This window comes from Eschrichtius robustus, chromosome 6 (genome assembly GCF_028021215.1).
Source record: "Eschrichtius robustus isolate mEscRob2 chromosome 6, mEscRob2.pri, whole genome shotgun sequence".
Taxonomy (NCBI): domain Eukaryota; kingdom Metazoa; phylum Chordata; class Mammalia; order Artiodactyla; family Eschrichtiidae; genus Eschrichtius; species Eschrichtius robustus.
The window spans coordinates 4720787-4731292 of record NC_090829.1 but is presented as its reverse complement, the minus strand read 5'-3'; positions in this window follow the sequence as shown (position 1 = coordinate 4731292).

Sequence of the window (10506 nt, the reverse complement as noted above, 5' to 3'; positions counted from 1 at the left end):
GTGGGAAGTAGCCACATAGCACACAGAGATCAGCTCGGTGCATTGTGACCACCTAGAGGGGTGGGATAAGGAGGGTGGGAGGGAGATGCAAGAGGGAGGAGCTATGGGGATATATGTATACGTATAGCTGATTCACTTTGTTATAAAGCAGAAACTAACATACCATTGTAAAGTAATTATACTCCAATAAAGATGTTAAAAAAATGCAAAAAAAAAAAAAAAAAGAAAAGAAAAAAAGAAAAAAAGAAACATAACCCCTCAAAAGATTAAAATAAAAACCCAAAATGCTGCATGGACTTGCTGTGAGGGCCAAAGGTGGAGATATAAATACAACCCCTTACAAATTGTAAAGTCTAGAACCCACAGAAGGAATTATGACTATTAGTAGTACAATTTAGCAAGTGGAGAGCAAGGGGGAAAGAGAACATACTATAATTAAAGTCTAAGGTGGCTGTTCATTTGGGGAATTATTTAGATATAGTCTTTACATTTTTTAACAATTAATATATTTTACAAAAAACTCAATAAAAGGGAAGAAAAGTTTCAAAAAAAATACTGAATACTACTGCCTTGATACCATAACAAAAAATTTTTATGCTCTTTTAAAACTGTTTATGGAACTAAATTATTTTTTTCTTAAGGACTTTAAAACTCTGACAACATCAAAATTACAGTGATAAAGAGTTTATGAAGGCTTTTATTTATCACTTCAAAATAATTCAGTCAGAGAGCCTCTAAAATTTTACTCCTGGCACAGAAAAAAAAACGTACCAAACTTTTAACACTGGTTATGTTATGAAGCCAGATTTTTTAAATTTGATTTATTAAAATCAGAAATATTTTTTAATTCAAAATATTTAACAACATAAATGTGATCAAAAAATGGTAACTCTCACTTCAAATAAGCCCTTAATTTTTATTGAATTTTTATCCATAAATTCACTTGCCATAAATAAGAAAATGCACTTATTCCACTCTATTTATTTCCCCAGTGTTTTTGTAGGGGACAGTTGACTCCTTTATCCTACTGCCCATTATCCTACCATGCATCACCCTACTGTCCATCTTATTTGGGAAGAATTCCCCTGATTCAAGTGATAAGAGAATTCTATCTTCTACTACAGAAACTGAAGGATCCAGATATCACCTCTCCCTGACCTCCTAAAGAGCCAGCTCATGATACTGAATCAGTGAAATTCTTCAGCTTTGACCTTGAATCTGCAAAGATGCAGGTACATTTGAAGACATTAGCATAGTAGTGCTGTGAGGCTTGCAAAGGTGCCAAGAGTGGCATCCTTAGCATGAACTAGACTGTATTCCCTGATTTCTAACCGAGACTGATTCTCCAGCTTTTGAACTGAAGTTTTTTAACTAATAATTATTCATCCAGGAAAATAATTTCTCCTTAAGTTTCCAGAGTTGGTGTTGTTGCTTACAATAAACACTCTGGTGAAGAAATTAGTAATTGTGAATAGACTGTAGACAGCAGATACTTAGAGAAAGGAGGATTCTTGGGTTCAATATTGCCTAAACAGTGCTGAAGGGGAATGCAAATCTCCTGTTCTTAACGACAGGTGAAAATCTGGCAATGCAGGATTCAAGACTATAGGGCGGGGTAGTTACTTATAATCATACTGGAAAGCTTAAAGAGAGAGAAAGAGGATAAAACCTGTGCTGTCCATATCGTAGCCACTAGCCCCATACAGCTAAATAAACCCTGGATACCTGAAAACTTAGTGCTTAAGAACAAAAGAATGTAAAATATCTCATTTCTAATTTGCATACTGTTTATATGTTGAAATGATAATATTTTAGGCATATTGGGTTAAATAAATTATAAAAATTTTAAAAAATATAATAAAGATATTATAATTGTTAAAATTTGTATTTATTAATTGAATATTAGGTTTTAATAGAGCAAGAGATCTATTAAAAAGTTCTAATCAGAAAGCATTTTCAAAAATAAATTGCTTTCCAAAATGTAAAAATAACATATTTGGGACAGATGCTAAACCAGATGGGATGCTGAGAAACATGCATGAACAGGGAATGACCCAGGTGAACTGAAACATATGGTCACCCTAGTTACCATGTCTCATCATCATTTCCCCTGTTCAGGTTGAACATCCCTGAGTCTTTGAACTCTGGGTTTCTTCAGTATCCAGTTTCTTTCATCTGACAATATCCACTTAAAATAGGGTACCAAAAATAACACAATAATCCTGATGAGTTCTGACCAGTGGCCATTACAATGAAGCCATCACTGCCATTAATGCAAACAGTATATTATCTTAAAACTTCCCTCAGATTGCATTAGCCTGCCAAGCAGCTGCAACTATATTGTTGGCTCCTATTCAGCTTGTAATCAACTGAAATTTTCTGCATATAAAGCCCTACTAAACTTGGTTTTCCTCTTTATAAACATTCATAAAGGATTTTATTTTTCAGGTCTAAATTCTGGAATTATACCCTGTTAGTTTCAGGCCATCATGATAGACTATTAATATAGCTTTTGATGAACAGCTTGTCATCAAATATATTGTCTGTTCTTCCAATATTTTGTGACATCCAAAGTTTGTTAAGCAAATTCTATGTGTTTTTAATCCAAATTGTAATTTAAATGTTTGACAGAACAGGGCCCAAACTAATCTGGTTAGCCAAATTAGTTAACATTTTTCAGCCAGGTAAGAATCCACCTAACTCTTCTGATATTAGTTCCATATTTTTCCATTTAATCCAAAAGAACATCATGAGAGGTATCAAAGAGGCCAGAAGATGACAGAATCCTCAGAGTAATTGTTTACATTTTCCATGAGGGAGAGGGTTCATGATGTCAGTGTAGGAAGGTCCTGAACTCACCTCCTCCCGTGAACACATCAAATATACAACCACATGTAGAACAATTCACCACACTCCAGCTGCAGCATTCCATAATTAGAAGGGACCACAAAGGTATGAATCTTTTCCATGAGGAGCAAGTAATTCAATTTTCACATCAGGCACCACAACTCCTAGATCCTGCACAGGAGAGACAAGCCTCCAAAACACTTTGCTTTAAAAACCAACTGGGAATACACACAAAACTATAGAACTGCAGGGAACAGAAAATCCACTCTCAAAGTACACATTCACAGACTCACTTGACCCAAAAGGCTATCAAAAAATTTTTCAGCAGAAACCTTATGGACCAGAAGGGAGTGACATGACATATTCAAAGTGCTGAAAAGAGAAAAATTTCCAAATAAGAATTCTCTACCCAGCAAGGTTATCATTCAGAATTGAAGGAGAGATTAAGAATTTCCCTGAGAAGCAAAAGCTAAAGTAGTTCATCACCACTAAATTGATCCTACAAGAAAAGCTCGAGGGACTTTTTTTAAGCTGAAAATAAATGGCACTAATATATAATAAGAAAACACACAAAACTAAATGTCTCTCTGGAAAAGGTAAATACATAATAAAGGTAGTGTATTGATCACTTATAAAGCAAGCATGAAGGTTAAAAGACAAAAATAGTCAAATTAACTAAAATTATAATAATTAGTTAAAGGATGCATAAAATAAAAAATAAAAAATGTAAAAGAAGATATAACACTTATAAATGTATATGCATCCAACAAAGAAGAACTTAAATATATAAAGCAAGCACTAAAAGACTCGAAGGGAGAAATTGAAAGCAGTACAATAAGAGCAGAGGACTTTAACACCAGACTTACATCAATGGATAGATCATCCAGACAGAAAATCAATAAGGAAACATGGGTCTTAAATGACACATCAGACTAAATGAACTTAATAGATATATACAAAACATTCAATCCAAAAGCAGTAGACTATACATTCCTTTCAAGTACACATGGCACATTCTTCAGGATAGATCACATGTTGGGTTACAAAAAAGTATCAGTGAATTCAAGAAGATTGAAATCACATCAAGCACCTTTTCTGACAACAATGGATGAAACCAGAAATCAATTACAAGAAGAAAACTGGAAAAAAACCCCACCAAACATGGAGATTAAAAATATGCTACTGAACAACCAATGGTTCATCAAAGAAATCAAAGGAAAAATAAAATACCTAGAGACAAATTAAAACAGAAATATGTTATACCAGGAGCTATGGGATAAAGCAAAAGCAGTTCTAAGAGGAAAGTTCATAGCAATACAGACCTACAGCAAGAAATAAGAAAAATCTCAAATAAACAATCTAACTTTACACCTAAAGGAACCAGAAAAAGACAACAAAAAAGTTCAGAATTAGTAGAAGGAAGGAAATAATAAAGATCAGAGCAGAAATTTTAAAAATAGAGACATTAAAAAAAAAAGTAAAAATCAATGAAACCAAGAGCTGGTTCTCTGAAAAGATAAAAAAAAAAAAAAATCAACAAACCTTTAGCTAGACTAACCAAGAAAAAAAGAGAAGACTCAAATAAATAAAATCATAAATGAAAGAAGAGAATTTACAACTAATATCAAAGAAATACAAAGGATCATAAGAGACTACTACAAACAATTATATGCCAACAAATTGGACAACCTAGAAGAAATGGATAAATTCTTTAGAAACATAATCTAAGAAGCAAATCATGAAGAAATAGAAAATCTGAATAGATGAATTACTAGTAAGGAGATTGCAACTGTAATCAAAAATGTCCCAAGAACAAAAGCCCAGGCCAGATGGCTTCACTAGCAAATTCTAAAAAAATTCAAAAAAGATTTAATAGCTACCCTTCTCAAAATCTTTCAAAAAATTGAAGAGGAGAGAAACATTGCAAACTCATTTTATAAAACGAGCATTACTCTGATATAAAAACCAGACAAGGACCCCACAAAAATAGAACATTATAGGCCAATATCCTTATATATACACATCACATCACATTAACATCACATACAATAACACATACATAACATTAACAGAATGAAGGATAAAAATTGTATGATCATCTCAACTGTTGCAAAAAAAGCATTTGACAAAATTCAACATCCGTGTATGACAAAAAATCTCAACAAAGTGGGAATAGAAGGAACGTACCTCAGCACAACAAAGGCCATATACCACAAACCCAGAGCTAACATACTCAACTTTTCCTCTAAGATCAGGAAAAAGACAAAGATGCCCACTCTCACCACTTTTATTCAACATAGTATTAGAAGTTCTAGCTACAGCAATTAGGCAAGCAAAAGAAATAAAAGGCATCCAAATCAGAAAGGAAGAAGTAAAATTGTCGCTATTTACAGATGACATGATACTATATATAGAAAAACCTAAAGACTCCACCAAAAAACTATTAGAACTAATAAATGAATTCAGTGAAGTTGCAGGATACAAAATCAATATACAGAAATCTGTGGCATTTTTATACACTATTAGCAAACTATCAGAAAGAGTTCATACTACCCCAAGCAATCTACAGATTCAATACAATCCCTATCAAAATTCCAATGGCATATTTCACAGAACCAGAACAAATAATTCTAATATTTGTATGGAAACACAAAAGACCCTGAATAACCAAAACAATCTTCAGAAAGAAGAACAAAGCTGTAGGTATCAAGTTACATAATTTCAAACTGTACTACAAAGCTATAGTAATCAAAACAGTATGTTACTGGCACAAAAATAGATACACAGATCAATGGAACAGAATTACAAGCCTCAAAATAAACCACATAAATTGACACATATATATACACATATATGTATGATTAATTTACAACAAAGGAACAAAAACATACAATGGAGAAAGGACAGTCTTCAATAAATGGTTTTGGGAACACTGGACAACCACATGTAAAAGAATGAAACTAGACCACACCATACACAAAAAATTAACTCAAAATGGATTAAAGCGTTGAATGTAAGTCTTGAAACCATAAAATTCCTAGAAAAAAACATTGGTAGTAATTTCATTGACATCAGTCTTAGCAAAGTTTTTGAGAATCTGACTCCAAAGGCAAAGGAAACAAAAATAAAACTAAACAAATGGGGCTACATCAAACTAAAAAGCTTCTGCACAGCAAAGGAAACCATCATCAAAGGAACCTACTGAACTGGAGAAGATATTTGCAAATCATATACCCAATAAGGGGTTAATATCCAAAATATATAAAGAACTCATATAACTCAACAACTAAAAAACAAACAACTCAATTAATAAATGGGCAGAGGATCTGAGTAGACATTTTCCAAAGAAGACATACAGATGGTGAGCAGGCACATGAAAGTATGTTCAGCATCACTAATAATTAGAGAAATGCAAATCCAAACCACATAAGATACTACCTCACACCTGTTTGAATGGCTATTATCAAAAAGCCAAGAAATAACAGATGAAAAAAAATAAAAAAGAAATAACAAATGTTGGAGAGTAGGTAGAGAAAAGGGAACCCTTGCGTACTGTTAGAAATGTAAATTGGTGCAGCCACTATGGAAACAAAAAATTAAAATAGAACTACCATATGACCCAGCTATCCCACATCTGGGTATAACATCCAAAAAACAGAAAAACACGAATCCAAAATATACAATATATACACGCTTTTTTCCACTGCAGCATTATTCACTATAGTCAAGATATGGAAACAACCTAAGTGTCCATCAATGGATGAATAGATAAAGAAGATGTGGTATATATGTACAATGGAATATCAGTCAGCTATAAAAATGGGTGAAATCCTGCCATTTGTGACAATATGGATTGACCTTGAAGGTATTATGTTTAGTGAAATAAGTCAAATGGAGAAAGACAATACCATATGATTTCTCTCATATGTGGAATCTAAAAAAACAAATGAACAAACAAAAAAACAAACTCATAGATAAAGATAACAGATTAGTGGTTATGAGGGGTGAAGGGTGAAGTGGATGAAGGGAGTCAACCGTATAGTGATGGATGGTAACTAGTCTTGTGGTGGTGATCACTCTGTAGTCTATACAGATGTTAAATTATAATGCCATACACCCAAAACATATGTAATTTAACAAAACATTAAATAAACCATTTGCCCTAACAGTTTACTCATGTGTTTGTCTTGTTAAACAATTGGAAAATTTTGCAACAGTGAAAGATACCACACAATCCAGGTCACTTAACAGCTGTTAAATGCTGCCTGATGAGCACATTATCCAGAAAGAAAAGGAGAAGGCATGTGGAGTACATTTGGCAACCAATTACTTTGATTCAGTACAGATGTTACATCCTCCTATGCTCTTCTTTGTGGCATCTCAATCTCACTGATGGGACACTCTGAGTTTTTTTCTATCCAAGGGTCACACTGAAGCTAGGCTGAAACGTGGTGGCAAAGACCCACCAAGACTCAATGGGAGGGGTTAATTTGAGCCAAGAATGAACCAGGTCCAAGAGAAACCTATGATGAGGAGTGGCGGAGCATATGACTTCTCCTGCAAAAAGAGAACAGAGAGGACGCTGGAGATCTATTATATGCCTCAACAAAAACAACAAAAACTCACTAAGTAAAACTCAAAATGTCTGGAATCTGAATTACCCTAGACATGCAACAGTCGTCTCCATAAAAAAAAATGTTCTAAGCAAACTATAACTGGTTTTAATTGTAAAGGATTATGAAGGAAATGTAATCTCAGAAAATGTGCATCCGGTCTGAAATCAATCTCCAATTTCTTCACTTACTTGTTCTGTGATTTAGTGTTTTGTCATGCATGCTTCCCAAGCCACAATTTTATTACCTGTAAATGGAGTCCTTTTTTCAAGCCATGCCATGTCACAAAAAAGATCTCTGCCAACCTCATAAATTTGTTATGGAGATCAAGTGTGAAGATGTAAATAAAAGCTCCATACAAATATGTTTTCTTGTAATTATTAATCCTAATATTATAAATGCTTGGATATTTTTAGTGAATTTGATTCATGCCTCTTAAAGGTTATGTTAAATAGGTAGATAGATGGGTAGATAGATCAATGATAGGATATAGAGAGAGGATAGATACAGATGTGTTTATGAAAGCAACAAACTATGTTTACTGAATGCTATCAAAACATGTTCTTGTAGAATAATAAGAATTTGAACGTAGAATAGAATCTTGTTTCACAGCACTGTCTTACAAACGAGCAAACTAAAGTTTAGGTGTGTTTAATGACCTGCCCATGATCGTGAGTAACAGACTAAGGCTAAAACCTAGATTTTCAGACACCCAGCCTATGTTCTTTCCACACCACTGGAATGCTAATGCTGTTAGTGATGACACTATCAGGGTTTTCCATTCAGACTGCCACAACTTGAAAGACAAATAAAACTGGCACATTCTCAATACTGCCAAGAGACATCACGAGGCTTACCTCACTATGAAGCTGCATTAGGTAATGCAGAATTGGTGAATGCAATACATAATCTTCTCCACTCTCTTTCCTCTCTCACGGGCCAAAAAGCAGCTTCTTACTCTTGAAAATAATAGGCCAGACAGGCACTACCAATCAGTCAGAGTTGCCACATTACATAAGAATTATTTACACCTCTTAGACGTATTGGAAAGATATTGAAACGAGAAACAGGAAACTCCAATTCCTGAAACTCCCTAGCCATGTCACATCAGGCAGGCAAGATATGGGTATTTCCTCATCTGCAAAATAAGGCATTTGGATGACATGACTCCTTCCCAGTTCCAATATACTCCACCTCCAGGACTAATGCCTAAGCCGGCTTAAGTTAAATGCAAGAAAAAATAAGATCATGACTGCTGCAGATAAAAGTGTATGCTAAGAGAAAAGAAAGTTATCTCCTTTGTGATTTATGACCTTTTCTTATTTTCAAATCAGGTAATTTCTAGTATAATAGCTAATAGTGTTTAATCAAAACATCATGGGCTGGCACAAAAAAACAGACACATACGTCAATGGAACAGAATAGAGACCCCAGAAATAAACCTACCCAGCTACAGTCAATTAACCTAAGACAAAGAATATACAATGGAGAAAAGACAGTCTCTTCAATAGGTGGTGCTGGGAAACTGGACAGCTACATGTAAAACAATGAGATTAGAACATTTCCTCACACCATATTCAAAAATAAACTCAAATGGTTTAGAGACATAAATGTAAGATCTGAAACCATAAAACTCCTAGAAGAGAACATAGACACAACACTCTTTGACATAAATCATAGCAATATTTTTTTGGATCTGTCTCCTAAGGCAAAAGAAATAAATGCAAAAATAAACAAATGGGACCTAATTAAACTTAAAAAGTTTGCACAGCAAAGGAAACCATTGAAAAAGCAAAGAGACAACCTACAGAACAGGAGAAAATATTTGCAAATGATATGCCCAGCTACAGATTAATATCCAAAATATATAAACAGCTCATACAACTCAACATCAAAAAAAAAAAACAACCCAATCAAAAAAAAAATGGGCAGAAGACCTGAATAGACATTTTTCCAAGAAGATATACAGATGGATAACAGGTACGTGAAAAGATGCTCATCATCTCTATTATTAGATAAATGCAAACCAAAACAACAATTAGATATCACCTCACGAAGATGGCGGAGGGGTAAGACGTGGAGATCACCTTCCTCCCCAAAAATAAATCAGAAATACATCTACATGTGGAACAGCTTCTACAGAACACCTACTGAATGCTGGCAGAAGACCTCAGACTTCCCAAAAGGTAAGAAACTCCCTACGTACCTGGGTAGGGCAAAAGAAAAAAGAAATAACAGAGACAAAAGAATAGGGATGGGACCTGCCCCTCTGGGAGGGAGCTGTGAAGGAGGAAAAGTTTCCACACACTAGGAGCCCCTTCACGGGCGGAGACTGCGGGTGACGGAGGGGGAAGCTTCGGAGCCACGGAGGAGAGTGCAGCCACAGGGGTGCGGAGGGCAAAGCGGAGACACTCCCGCACGGAGGATCGGTGCCGAGCAGCGCTCACCAGCCCGAGAGGCTTGTCTGCTCACCCGCCGGGGCGGGCGGGGTCTGGGAGCTGAGGCTCGGGCTTCGGTCGGATCGCAGGGAGAGGACTGGGGTTGGCTGCGTGAACACAGCCTGAAGGGGACCAGTGCGCCACAGCTAGGTGGGAGGGAGGCCGGAAAAAGGTCTGCAACTGCTTAAGAGTCAAGAGACTATGGCTTCGGGGTGCGCAAGGAGAGGGGATTCAGAATACCACCTAAACGAGGTTCAGAGACTAGTGCAAGCCGCGGCTATCAGCGTGGAACCCAGAAACGGGCATGAAACGCTAAGGCTGCTGCTGCAGCCACCAAGAAGCCTGTCTGCAAGCACAGGTCACTCTCCACACCGCCCCTCCTGGGAGCCTGTGCAGCCTGCCACTGCCAGGGTCCCGTGATCCAGGGACAAGATCCCCGGGAGGATACATGGCGTACCTCAGGCTGTTGCAATGTCACGCTAGCCTCTGCCTCTGCCACTGCAGGCTCACCCTGCATTCCGTACTCCTCCCTCCCCCCTGCCTGAGTGAGCCAGAGCCCCCTAATCAGCTGCTCCTTTAACCCCCTCCTGTCTGGGCGAAGAACAGAC